This window comes from Cydia splendana, chromosome 21, assembly GCF_910591565.1.
Source record: "Cydia splendana chromosome 21, ilCydSple1.2, whole genome shotgun sequence".
Classification (NCBI taxonomy): domain Eukaryota; kingdom Metazoa; phylum Arthropoda; class Insecta; order Lepidoptera; family Tortricidae; genus Cydia; species Cydia splendana.
The window spans coordinates 1,110,051-1,124,480 of NC_085980.1; the positions used below are offsets into that span (position 1 = coordinate 1,110,051).

Here is a 14,430-nt window from a genome sequence, read left to right on the forward strand (position 1 = left end):
AGACAGACAGACAGACAGACGTATGGATTTTATTGCGTGATTGAAGAAAACTATCCTATTTAGGTACTTTCCTTGGCGTCAAACTATGTAACTCCATACCGAATTTCATCTAAATCGGTTCAGCGGTTTAAGCGTGAAAAGGTTACAGGTATTTAGACAGACAGAGTTACTAGGTATCGCATTTATAACTACTATTAGTAGGGATTAGTAGGGATCAAAGACATATGTAACTTCGTATAAGACGAATAAAGTCTAAGGAAAAAACGTGCCTCGGAATTCAAGTAAAAGTCATTCTCGAATAGGTGGCGCACACACCTTTAGCCTATCCTCGGCTAGATGGCGTGACGACACCGTTTCATATTTAACAATTTTAACACATAGATATCAGTGAATGAACATGGATCAAAATGATATAAAAATTATAAAATCATTTATCCATATATATACATTTTTTGATAACTTTATACGTTTTCATTTTGAGTTTTAGTCGTGTGTTGATAGATGGCAGTAAATTTACAGTGACTACAAAATTTACAATGACAGGACCCCTCTATACTATCTATTCTTTTTGGTAGGGATATATATGGGTGAAACAGAATGAGGGACTTTTATGCAAACGGGGAATTGTTTAGGCTACGTACTTTATTTTTCACTTATTAATCACTTTAATATTTCTAACCGTTTTTGAGATACAGTTTGTTAAACATTAGTATAAAACTCGGTATGTTTCAATCGTAACAAATAAATCCTATGAATGACATAACATGTGTCAATTTAAAATGTAAATAAGTTTGTAGGGTTGTCACTGATATAAAAATATTTCATTTTAATGATTTTGTTTTACTGTTTAATCCAGCTTTACGATTATTATAACTCGATTGTATTAGATAATATTATCCTTTCAGCTCAGTCTCTAGAAATGTTCCATCCTGTATTTGTAACCTTCATATAAAATAACAACCTTACATACCTTTTGTCTCAAAACTACAAAAATCCTTACTAGGCTTATCGTCTGTAAGTTTAGTTTCCCGCATAACTGCTTTACAAACAACCATAAAACTAAAACCAACCTTAAGCACTATAGATTAAAGTTCAAATTCCCTAACACAGTATTAGTATCAAATTAAGTTTTTAGGAAAAAGTTTGGGTAAAACGGAGCACCAGGGATTTTGGGCGAAAGTTGCCGCGTTTCTTATCAAATGAATTATAGCGGCACAAGGAGGTATATTTCTTGGCTTATTTCACAGATCGTTTCACTATTAGATTAACGGCCTAGCCTAATCGTTAGTGACCTTGCCCAAGAAGCAGGAGGTTCCGGGATGGAATCCGGTAAGGGCATTTATTCGTGTGTTTAGCACGAATATTTGTTTCTGAGTTGTGAGTCCCACAGTAAGCGAAGGTATCATAATATATACACTGTAGCTAAAAAATAACTGCATTCCCGTTGCCAGGGAGGATTTAGGATTATACTGAGCAACTTTTACTATGGGACCAACCCCGAAATCACGAAAAAAAAAATACCCTCCCATAGAAAATGGACCAGCCAAAATGTATCAAACAGCCAAATTTCCCTAGCAACGGGAATGCAGTTATTTTTTACAGCCAAATTTCCCTGGCAACGGGAATGCAGTTATTTTTTAGCCACCCTGTATATGTCGCAGTCAAATTGTCCTACCCTTAGAGAGCAATTGCGAACTCGGAGGTACGGAGGGCGCCGGAGCTACCCAGATCCAAAAGCCTCCCCCGTCCCACACGTCCCTAATAAGTCCGACGAACTCTAGATTTGATTTTTGCGTTTTTTCAGCGGCCTTCATGAATGCTTCGCGGTGTCTGTAGATAGTCGTCTATGGCGTATTTACAAAATGGGTCGGAAATTTAGATGTTTCGTTGGGAATTGTGGAAATTGTGGAAAGGATCCTTTGTGAGCTTGACTACCGTTTTCTTAGGGGTTAATGGGGAAAAGGAAAAGATAATCCTTTTTTTGTGGATTATCCTCCAAACTTCTACATTATAATAATAGAAGTAAGGTAGACGACCGAGTGCTCGTCATTTCTCCAGTACAGTCGTTGTAAGATATATCGGAGCGGCCAAGGTGCTCAAAATATCTGAACGAGCACTTTAACGCCTTGACTATACAAGCATGTTCAGATATTTATAAGCCCTTTGGCCGCTCCGATATATCTGATGGCGACTGTACATGTCATCTTTAAACTTATCATGTCACTAGCTGCTTCTTCCCGCGAAGATGCGTGGAACGGTGATGATGATTGATAAAAACTATCCTATAGGTATGATTTCCTGGGCCTACGTATCGATAACAGGTTTGTCGATATTTAATTTTGTCAATCTCTCGGTTTTGGTAGAAAAAGTTCTGGGTCTTCTTCTTCTTCTTCCTTGCCACTTCCCATCATTTTGGGGTCGGCTCTCCCCGTTCTAAGTAACTGTCTGTCCTGGGTTGTCGCATCTGTCAGTTGGGCTCGCTCCAAGTCGCGGGTTACAGTAGCCAGTGGCTTTGGGTCTTCCATTGCCTTTTCTGGTGCACGGTATTGCCAGCGCCTTCCTGACCACGTGATCTTCGGAACGACTCATTATGTGGCCGTACCATCTAAGTTGGCTTAGAAATTATTAAGTAGAATTAGAATTTAGAAAATGTTCTTGGTATAATTATGATTTCAGCCTGTCAGTTACTCGCAAAAGGTAATAGTGGCGAGTAACTGACAGGCTGACATCGTCCGGCTGGTAATCACGGACGGTCGTGAGTTCATACCTCCTCGGCGCTCAATAGTATCAATGGTTTGTGCACAAATCACGCGAGGTGTTCTCGGCTACTTTTTTGGTGATATTTGGTGAGGTTTTTGGCTACCCCCCGCCCCCACATAACCTCACGTGTATTTTTTTGTGAAAAATTTCTATCCGACCGTTCAAGGCCACGTGCTCCAAAATTTCGTTAAATAGACTCGCTAGTTTGAAGTGCGGAGTGAAGATTTGTTCAACGAAACCGAGAAAAAGTATCTACTTACTCCCTGTGGTAGGTATTTTTTCTTAGTTTCGTTCATTGTAGAAAAATACACGTGAGGTCTCCTTATTCCCCCCCTCCACCAACGTGATCTGGCGTGATTTTTTCGTGACCCCCATCCGTATCGAACCTCGCGTGATTTGTGCACCAGCCCTTAAGATAAAAATACAAAAAGAGGGTATAAGATTGTGTACAGTAAGTATTTTAGACACTCCCAAATTAAGGGTTAACAGCCGGTCATACGCTCGGTTACATTTTAAATCCCGTTTTTTAATCAGACGACTTCAGACCTCCGCAAATAACATTAAACTCGTTCTAATTTCGCTCCGCCATATTTTAATTTCTATAATTACCCGCCTTTCTTAATAAGGAACTTTTGAAAGGTTAAAACCGGGTTACCGAAAAGTTCCCTATGATGTATGTATTATAATAACATTAAAGCGAGTTAAAATTATGTTAATTAGTCGGTAATTTGAGAAAATTTGGCTGAGATTAGGATATAGTAGGTACCTAAAGTAACTTTTTAATGGATATTTAGGGACCATCTTAGAATCATTTGGAAATGAAGCTGCGAAGTGTAGTGTAGAAGGTTACGGCTCGGCCACGACAACGAGCGACTTGCGACGGCGGAAGCGATAACCATAGGTCGGAGCGTGACACAGCGATCGGACCTTTCGCTCCAACCTATGGTTATCGCTCTCGCGCGCCGTCGCAAGTCGCTCGATGTCGTGGCCGAGCCGTTATGGTCCTGGTTCGAATCCCGGTAAGGGTATTTATGGGATGAACACAGACATTTATTTCTGAGTACCTATTTAAGTATTTGTGTATAGAAACCACAACACAAGCCTTCTTGAGCTTACCGTAGGGCTTAGTTCATTGTGTAAGGATATCCTACTATAATATTTATTTAAGATGGTCTCCACAATATATATATTTTTTTATTACTTTGCCCCGGTTCCTAAAACTGATTGACCTCACAACCGTCATGTCACGAGCTATCAATTAAAATAGTGGAATAGCTGTTAACAAGCCCGATGGAGCGTGCATTCAATCAACGAAGGGTCGGTGACATTGCACAAAACCGGTCTAGGCATCTAGGTTATACTTTACTACCTAGGTATTGTGGCGCCAATATTGGGTTAGAATGGCGTGGTGTACAGTCAGCATAAAATATATAGTAACGGCCTAAGTGGGTAAATATATCTAGATTCATCCATATTTATAAGGTAACAAAGGTAAATATAATATGATTTTTACCTACTTTAAAATAAAGTATTAAAAATTAAAACAAAATGGAGTAGGGAAGATTTAGTCAATTTCATAGATACAGCGAACTGTAAAATTAATTCATTATGACCATGCAATTTTGCAGCCGGGTGTAGACAATCATGTGCCAAAATAAATCTTATTTAAATTACCTGTGCAATGTACATGGTAATTACTAGATTATACGGTCGGATGTTTTATTTTATTTTATTACAAAACAAAATATTAAAATATATTGAGAAATGAGTTAGGTAAAACAGTAACGTGCTAGCGGCGCATAGTTACACACTATTTCGTACGCACCGCCATCGGGGATATAGCTCAGTGGTAGAGCATTCGACTGCAGATCGAGAGGTCCCCGGTTCAAACCCGGGTGTCCCCTGGCTAATCTGCCTTTTTGTTTTGTTTTTTTAGATTAATTTATCGTAATAATCAGACATCGTAAATTTTATAGCATTTTCAGTGCAGCAGAGTGGTGTTAACGGAATTGGTATAAACAATTTCAACCTTAATGATTAATTACCGTTAATTACGTTAATAGTAATCTTAATTTACCATTTCAGTTGGAATTATCTACCTATACCAATTCCGTTAACACCACTCCGCTGCACCAAAAATGTTATAAAATTTACGATGTCTGATCATAATGCACAATTCTTAGGTTCATAAAACAAATATAGACCCAGGTACCGTAATTTAAATTCATCAATCCATTTTATAAGTTTTGTGAAACATTTTAATAAAAAAAAAATGTTGGTCCTATAATGTTATCTTTTACTTAAAATAATTTTAATATTGCTAAATTACAAATAAAAGTAGTAGTTACTGAACTACCAAGTACCAACAAATCCATAAAATTTAACCATTGTAAAATGTACCTACTTACGGCTCGATTCGGAAAATGAATTAGATTTCTACTAGACTTCAACAAGTTACGACACGGATAATTTAAAGATATTTGTAAGATAGATATGTCAAATTTGACGTTTCCGCGATTCTGGAGGTCCTCTTGAACGATTTCGACAAGTTATGACTTAGATATCCAAGTCACATCTAGTCCATATCTAATGTAGATCTAGTTGATCTCTAAATCGTCTCAAGATCTTGTGATTATCTCGAAATACGAATAGGCCTGTATATTTAAGATATTCGCAATCTGCACGTAGGCTTCGTCAGGTCAAGTAGCTACAAAATGTAAATGAAAAACATGATTCGTCCCAAACAAACCAATTATGATATCAGAAACAGGTTTCGTCGAATTTAAAAGGTTATTAAAGAATGTATAGAAATACCTACAAACAGTACAAACACAGAAAAAATATTATATCTGTTTTGGTCTTGCATTCGCCGCGTCGACTCTTTTTAGATATTAGGTGTAGTGTGTGTTTATTAACACTTCTATTTTTAATTTACATTTTTTTCTGTTTTATCCTCTTCTTACAAATTAAAATATTACGCACTCGAGACGGCATTTTGCGGGCTCGTCAGTTAGTACATAACATTTGCAAATAAATCAATAAATTTTCGAGTTGTCAGAATAAGGTACATTTATTTGTAGGTACTTATACATAAGTCAAAATGACAGATAAATACAAACTATTATTATTATTAATTTCTAATTGAGGCTTGTAACGCGTTCATGAATAAAGCCATTAGACTTGATATTTTAATCTAGCAGCAAATATGTATAAGTACCTACTAACTGTTAGCTATATGAGTAATATGCATGACGTATGCGTCTATTGCATCATGTATATGTGTATATTAACATCATGTTTTACCGGCCATTGACACCGCTTCAACAAAACGTTCAGGTCGATGAGTTAGCTGATTATATTTGTATGCAAAACAGTGTTAGATTAAAATTATGTAGAAGTACCTAAAAAAAGTCACTTATTGTTTTCGTATTTTTGGGGTGTTAGTTTATTATTAACATATTATCTATCTACGTATTTTCATAATTACTTTTAAAAATATGAAAAAAACAAACGAATCAATTTTTGAAGAGGGTGTTCTTTCGACATTTGTATGGCAATTTTTTATTTTTGGAAAATCAGATTTATAATCATCGTTTTAGAAAGGGTTTTTAACTACAAAAAATATTCTGTACGAGGCACCACTCTACTTTTTATAGTTAGATATGGACGTTTAAATATCGACATTTATATGGCACTATTTAGCCATTTGTAAGGCGCTTTTGACGTGTATATGGCATTTTTTCGACATTGTATGGCAGTATCAATATTTTTATGGCACTATTTATTGTTTTTGTGGCATTTGTAAGACCCTGACAAAATTTGTATGGCACCTTTTCGAGATTTGTATGGCAGTATAGCGAAATTTGTATACCACAATATAATCGATTCACTTATTTATTTTACGATATATTTTAACACTGTATTTGTAACTATTATTATAGAATACACATTTTTATTGCGACTGTATACCAACATATTAAGCGTCCACACAAATGTCGTTGTAGTTGTACCAAAATATATCGAAAGAGATTCTTGCCCGTTTTTATATCAATAAAACTGCTTCCACGTCCACATGTCATTTGATGTTGATCGACGCCCAACTAACCGCACTATTGCGTCGTAAATTTAATTTAACCGTTATTCAATAGATAAAGAAAATTTTGGAGGGTATCTTTAAGTCATAACAAAACAAGTGCCGCGCGGGACAACGATAAAAAGGCTTCCCTTATTTTATTAAATAACGCATTAAATTATCGAAATTAAATCTATTCTCTAGAAAATGCTCTTTATAAAAATATAAAGTTATTCATAATACGTTGCCTACATCCAAAGTTATGATTTTTTTATTGGGTGTGTGCCGCCACTGGGACACGCAAAAAATGGCAAATTTCGCCGTTTTTTGAACTTCAAATGCGATTTTGTCAGAAACAAATAATATTTAAGGTACAGTAAAGTTGTACATTACATTTAAAGTTTACAATACATTTGATGAAAATATATACATACCCAGTCTTTTAGTCCTATGGACTTCGAGTTATAGCCGTGGGACAGCAAAAAATGCCTATTTGAAAATTGACCCAAACATAAAGGACGAACAAATAAATACCAAGCCACATAAAATCACCATTTGTTTTTTTTTAATGATATAGGAGACAAACGAGCAGACGAATTTGCATGATGGTAAGCGATTACTGTCGCCCGTAGACACACGCAATACCAGAGGGGTTGTAAGTGCGTTGCCGGAATTAAGATGGGAGTAAGCTCTTTTCTTGAAGGTCTGATGTTAATTTGATTTGGATACAATATTGGTCTAATATACCTACAAATGAAATATATTATTGCTGGCTGGTCCAAAAAGACGTTGACAAAAAATTATTAGGGACATTTCTTCCTTACATACATTTTACAAAATGTCATTAAAAATTAAAACTTTAATCAGTTAGCTAAAAATATAATCTTTAAAATATTTTCCTTTAGTATTGATACAAAAACCCGCAATAAAATAATTGACAACATATTATTCACCTTGGTCACCTTGTACGTATATATTTGATAATCATGAATAAATCAAGTTTAGATATTGCAGATTTGAAATGAATAGGTACCGCTTTTCGATAACATTTCTATCAAATTGAATAAAATAGGATTTCTATTTAAACGGTGCATTTATCTTAAATGTTTTGCAAAAGACGGTAAAGAATAATTTGTCAGTATTTCTCACCGGCCCACCGCCTACATCTTTTGCTAAATGGTTTGACTATCCCAAATCTGTACAAAAACCGATTAAAAGATCTTTTACGCGATATCGTGTACCATTAATCTTATAATAGGATTAAAATGTCAATGTCTCTGGTTCTAGCAGAGACAGGTACTTAATTAGGAATGGATATGTTTACACATCGTTAATGGCGTCTAGTTAAAAGCTAGGGATAAAGTACCTACAGATGTTTGCGTCAGATCTGTTCGGGATCTCGGCGGATAAATCTGTCAATTCTTGGCGAAATTAGGCATAGATTTCTCAGACACACAGAGGCGTAATATGAGACCCCAAGCGGTTTTCATATTGATCGGAACGTATCACAGTGACAATAATATGAGATCCCTAGCGGCTGTCATTACGATTGTCACTGTGACAAGTTACAAAACTGCTCAAGAATCAAATTCTTTGACTGTATCTTATCCATGTAAACGGATAATCACGTATAATGAATTTAAAATACATACCAAAGTTTAAAATGACGATGACGCTGTACAATACGTTGATAAGTCGTTGGGAGTCGGGAAGTAACTATTTTAAATTCATTATAATATAATCCGTTTACAGTGACTAGTCATAGTGACAGTCATGAGTAAATGCCTGTGTAGCTGTGTAGTTACACCGGCTTGCGTGTGCGTGACGTGCACTAAAATGTTGGAGCCGCACACGCACACATCACGCAAGCGGTGTGCCGTCTCTCATAAGGATCTGTATACTACAACGCCGCACGTGCACGTCACGCACACGCAGCCGGTGTGCACAGGCCTTAAATGTCGCGGTAGCCGAAGACAATATTATGTAGGTATCTAATCTATTGGTAGCAATGCTTGTGCTCACCTACTATCGCAAATCTAAACGGGGGCTATTACCAAACTGCTCGATAATGAAACCGATAAATACACGAGCGTAATTAAACTGCCGCGAGGGGAGTTCCGGTGCTGAGGGCCTACCGCGTACCACGTTCGACTTGTTGCCTCTCTGTCGCACTTGTAAATTCGTACGTAAGTGTGACAGGGAGGCAACACGTCGAACGTGGTTTGCGGTAAGCCCTCCAGTGGAATTAGATTTGTAATGAGCTCAAATAGATAATATGTACATTCATTCTGGTTAAGTATAGTCTGTTCGCGTTAAGAATACAGTACAATGTACAATGATGGTTGTCATCCCCCCCCCACAAGGTGGACTGACGACCTGGTTAAGGTCGCAGGAGTTCGCTGGATGCGGGTGGCGCAAGACCGGTCATTGTGGCACTCTTTCGGGGAGGCCTATGTCCAGCAGTGAACGTCCTCTGGCTGATATGATGATGATGATGATCATCATTTTCCGTCGGACTAGCGACGCTCGTAACCAATCAAACCGTTCCTAACTAGAAAGTATACATTCCTGGTCACTGTGAACTTGACTTTCTAATTAGGAACGATTTGATTGGTGATTTGATTAGGTACAGATGTAGTGCATAATTATTTTCCTTCGTATTTTCACGGAAACGTACGAACGTGTCTTGCTATTTCAGTCAGTCTCGGTACAAAAAGTGACGTAATGACGTGTGACGTGACAGTGACCTACTGACGTTGACTGAAGTAGCATGAAACGTTTCCGAGAAAATACGAATGAAAACAATTTTTGAACACTACGTCTGTACTTTATATTTGACACTAAAGGGGCCCACTGATTAACAGTCCGCCGGACGGTATCGGCCTGTCAGTTGTTCGGAGCTGTCAAAATTTTGTTCTAACTGACAGGCCGATACCGTCCGGCGGACTGTTAATCAGTGGGCCCCTTTAGATATAAATTCTAGCGAGTTTCGAAATGTCACAATCATTAAATTCTTGCCTTTCATATTTCAATAGCAATTCTTCTGTGTCGTGTATAACAGTCATATAAACAGGATATTTTTGATAAACTCACTACAATATATATTTTAATAATTATACATCTTTTGACCTATCTATTATATATTTTAGGTATTGGTTTTTTCTTTATCCATACCAGCCTTATTTTTTTACATAATGTGCAAAAATACTTACTCGTACCTGCTCGTACCAAAATTCTCATTCCGTCACCGATCCCCTCGTGCCTAAAATCTTATACATTACGAGTATGTTCCATGCGTATTGTGAGACGTGGAAAAAGTATTTTATTCTGACTTGCTTCTCCACATAATATTGAAGTTAGATTTGGTGCGTTTCAGTTTCATTTATATCTATCAAATTTAAATCAGGCAACAAGGCCCATATTACAAATACCTTACAAACTAACATACATATGTATTTTATAAACTTAAAACTAAACACTATTTAGTCGACAAAACGGCGTGGCTCCGTTGCCTCGGCATCTCTTGTGTCGGATTCGGCAGTTTGCCCCGGAACCTCCGAAACACGACACCTTTCGGCCTATAACCAGATCCAAAGGAATACCCTGAAACGCTTAAACTATTGCAAATTAGATTAAGCTGCTGATTGGCAAGTAAAGTATCGGCAGAATCCCTACCGATATTAGAAATGCGAAAGAAACTCTCGCTCCGATTTGAACTTTAAGATATACGTCAATTAATAGATCTAGAAAAGATATGCATTAGATATTTATCCTCGTGCCGCTCAATGTACATTAGGATGTACACTCAGTTTCGATGGAATGTATAACCTTAATTAAAAACAAAGTAGGTAGCATTTCATTTGTCTCGTAGTATTTTCGAACAAATGAAATTCAACCTAATTGAAAATACAAGATTCCAACTTCCTTGGCTATAATTTTGTATGAGTGTCAAATGTGATGTTTCTTCGAACAAAAACGTCACTTTTGACACTGACACATCTAATCCATATCGTTTCTAGATATATTAATTGACGTATCTTAAAGTTCGAATCGGACCGTCTGTCTGTTACCTCTTCACGCGTAAACCGCTGAAACGATTGAGATTAAATTAGTTCGAACATGGATACTTTTTATCAATCATCATCATCATCATCCCACGCAGACAAAGTCGTGGGCATAATCTCTTATAGTCTATGCGGAAAGAGAAGAGTCGTGGAATGTATAGGGCCCAATACATTCCACGACTCTTCTCTTTTCGAACAGACCCTAGATTGGTTTTAAATTTTCACCACCCAAATACACCCCTTGTATTGTGTCTTGGCCACATCTGTGTGTCCCGAAATGCGTCTGTAATGAAGGATTCAATTCGGTTGAATAAAAACTGATCATTATGTGTAATGTGAAAGAAACGCGGAAAAGGTTCCACGTGTTTGAAATGAGGCTGTAATGCCTGTAATCAGTTTTAGCCGAATTCAGAAAAGTGGCGTTGTGTTGGCAGTAAGGGAGTTATGCGTTTGAATCGATGCAGAAACGATGCTAAATTAAAAACTGCAACGCTTCGGTCGTGCGTTTTAAATACGAAAAGGGGCCACATGCCGCGATTCCGTCACGCGCTCAAAAAACGAGCGACTGAATCCTTCGAGCAACACCGGGAAGAAGAGCCGTGCATTCGCACTATTTCTTCTCTGCAAAGCGCATGCTCAAATGGGCATGCACACAACTAGCGCGGCGCGAGGTATGATTCATCCCTACACATAAAGAGATCGAGGTGTGCAAAATTTGTCTTTGACGTGTGTCATTTTCTAAGTATTTGTGTCGTCATTACAGATTGGATTTTGTATGTGGAGAAGTGTGACTGTGTCCACATTTCCCCCGCAAAAAATGGCAGAATAATTTGTACCGTAAGATATTGCTTGGGCTCCTCCCTTCCGACGTGTCGGAAGCCGGTGTTGCTCGAACACTGAATCGCTACAAAAAGTCACCGTCGAGATGATCGCACTGGGCGTAACCAAAGTTTCATATTATTCAATGTCTGACAATAGTAAAGTTAATGTGTTATCCATCATACGGGCGGTACTGTCGCTCAAAGTTTTTAACCCCTCATCCGATTCTATTTTTGTATGTATCGAATATCTACATTGACAAAGTCCTTTAAAGCAAAAATTATGTTATTCGGTTCATATGAAAAAGGAAAATGTTGAAAAGTGTCTGCTATAATATGCACTGCAATATTTTCGCATCATGCGCTTTTACAAGATTTTGCTTTTTTCACACGTATTATAGTTGGATGAGAACGATTGTTAATTAACAAGCTTTTATTAGGTCGACCCGTATGTAACTAACTTGTAATGGAATCTAAGGTAACTAATTTAACCATCTTCCAAGGATCGTAGCGTCATGAAAATTGGCAGCTGTATGTAGTTCTGATGACAATACAATAATATGGTACTGTCGAACTGATCTGATAATGGAGACAGGAGGTGGCCATAGAAACTCTGTGATGAAACAACGCAACCTAATTGTGTTAGGGGTTTTTAGAATTGTCTCGATGAGTATTAGTTGTCTGTCGTATGAAAAATACAGTCAGCGATAAAAGCTTGTACCAAAAATTTGCCAAAAACTTATTGTAATTCTGAGCTACGGTAATCCTTAAAAATTTGAATTAAAACTTTGCCTGCTTTAATCAAAATCTCTCTGAGCGAAGATAATTAGAGTAGCGATAACGAGTTTGATAGCACACGCAGTGCAAGTGTTATTCATTTAAGCGTCAAACTTCTTAATGAAATTATGACGTATTAAATAACACTTGCACTGCGTGTACTATCAAAATCGTTGTAGACTTATCTTGGTCTAACTCTATAGGTATAGTAGGTATTTGTAGAAACACTAATAAGACCGTGGGCGTAAATTCAGCGCCCACGGGCGTAAAGACATATTAAAATCTAGCTAAGCTAGGCATTCACAAGTCTGTTTGTGACGGTTAGCTTTAGGTAGACGGAATTACTGTTTTAAGCAAAGCACAGATAATACTTGGAGCCTATTCGACTTGTCAGAAACAGGTCATGATGTGGCCACATTATGTGCACGTTTGTGTAAAATGATACAAGCGAACATAATTATGTTAGCTGAACAAGTTTCTGAAAAACCATCAAATTTTGGGGTTTTTTTAATCAGAATCACGAGGACTATCGATTTAAAAACAGGAAAGAAGTGTCAAAAAGTGATTCTTAGGGTTCTGTATGTCTGTCTGTCCGACCATTCCCCCCCTCGCCGTTATCTTAAAAACTACTGGGTCTAAAATTTTGAAAAATACACAAAATTTTACCTATTAGAGAAAAACCTATTAATGTGCAGTCAAGCACGAGTCGGACTTAATTACTTAGTTTTTGATCCGACCCCTACGAGTTTTTAAAGACTTGCCATTCACGTTCCACATAAAAAAAATACATTATTAAAAATTGGGTAATGTAGGGAACCCTTGGAACGCGAATTCGACTCGCACTTTACCGGTTTTTATAACGCATTTTTACATAGGTGCATTTTTTATGGACCGTCATAACTCATAACATAAAACTGATACCCAAATTTTGTATGAAAAACTTGACACTCTTTTTTTTATTTGTTTTATTCAATAGTCCTCGTAGTTCTGAGTCGAAATAAAAATTGATGGTTTTTCGAAAAAAAAAGTAATTACATAGTTCACTATTTCTGATAAGGTGTGCGATTGTCACTCTTATAAATTTAAAAGCTTAACACCAACAATTTGGAAACGTCTTGGAACAATTACGAGTATCATTGCCCAATTTCACTGCAGTGACATCCCACTTTTCCCAAACATCTAAACTGTCAATATATATGAGCGTCCCCTGAACATATGTCATTATAACTTCTCGCTAATTTGGGGGGTGATGGGCTAATACAAGTTGGGAAAAGCAATAAAAACTTTGCGACACAAGTTCAGTATATATGTAATTATGTATGAGTGTATCGTAATACGTCGGGACGGTAGACAAAATGTGTTTTCTTGGATATTTTTTAGGTCAGAGTTACAGAAAAAGAGACCCGTTTGGTTTAGTGCGGCCAGACACTTTGGTAGAAAACGTCTTAACTAAAACATAAATCTTAGAGGGAACACAAAATTATTACTTTTTTATTGAATTTTTTCTCACGTTTTAGTCAATGGCAAATGCCATGAATAAATTCACAAGGAAACTGGACTATATATGGTTGTTGTTTTGGTTGGAGCCAACCAAAACATTCAAAGGTTAAAAAGTATTTATTCTGCATAGTTAGGTACGAATGAGTCCAAAGTTGGCCATATGATATGATATGATATGATATGATATGATATGATATGATATGATATGATATGATATGATTTATTTATCTCACAATATACAATGTCACTTAAAATTACACATGGTAAATTTTTAGGAATAAGAAATATGATTGTGATATAACAATACAACCTCGTTAAGTTTAGTTTTATTCCTGAGTATTTAGTAGGTTATTATCTACCTTTCATTAGTTAGATAATTTTTAAGAAGATAAGTTTAAGGTTTACAGTCAGCAATACACTTACAATAAAATATGGTAGT

General features: G+C 36.8%; 1 protein-coding gene, 1 long non-coding RNA gene and 1 other non-coding gene across 4 annotated transcripts in view; 2 read left to right on the forward strand and 1 right to left on the reverse strand.

Annotated features, from left to right (window-relative positions):
- LOC134801122 (alpha-2 adrenergic receptor) overlaps positions 1–14,430 on the reverse strand; it is a 670,379-nt gene that overhangs the window by 299,422 nt on the left and 356,527 nt on the right. The gene's annotated exons all lie outside the window — the stretch shown is intronic.
- The window catches only part of LOC134801197 (uncharacterized), a 369,363-nt gene that overhangs the window by 48,184 nt on the left and 306,749 nt on the right, over positions 1–14,430 (forward strand). The gene's annotated exons all lie outside the window — the stretch shown is intronic.
- Trnac-gca (transfer RNA cysteine (anticodon GCA)) lies at positions 4,593–4,664 on the forward strand. The gene has a single exon. It is a non-coding gene; the product is annotated as a tRNA-Cys (tRNA).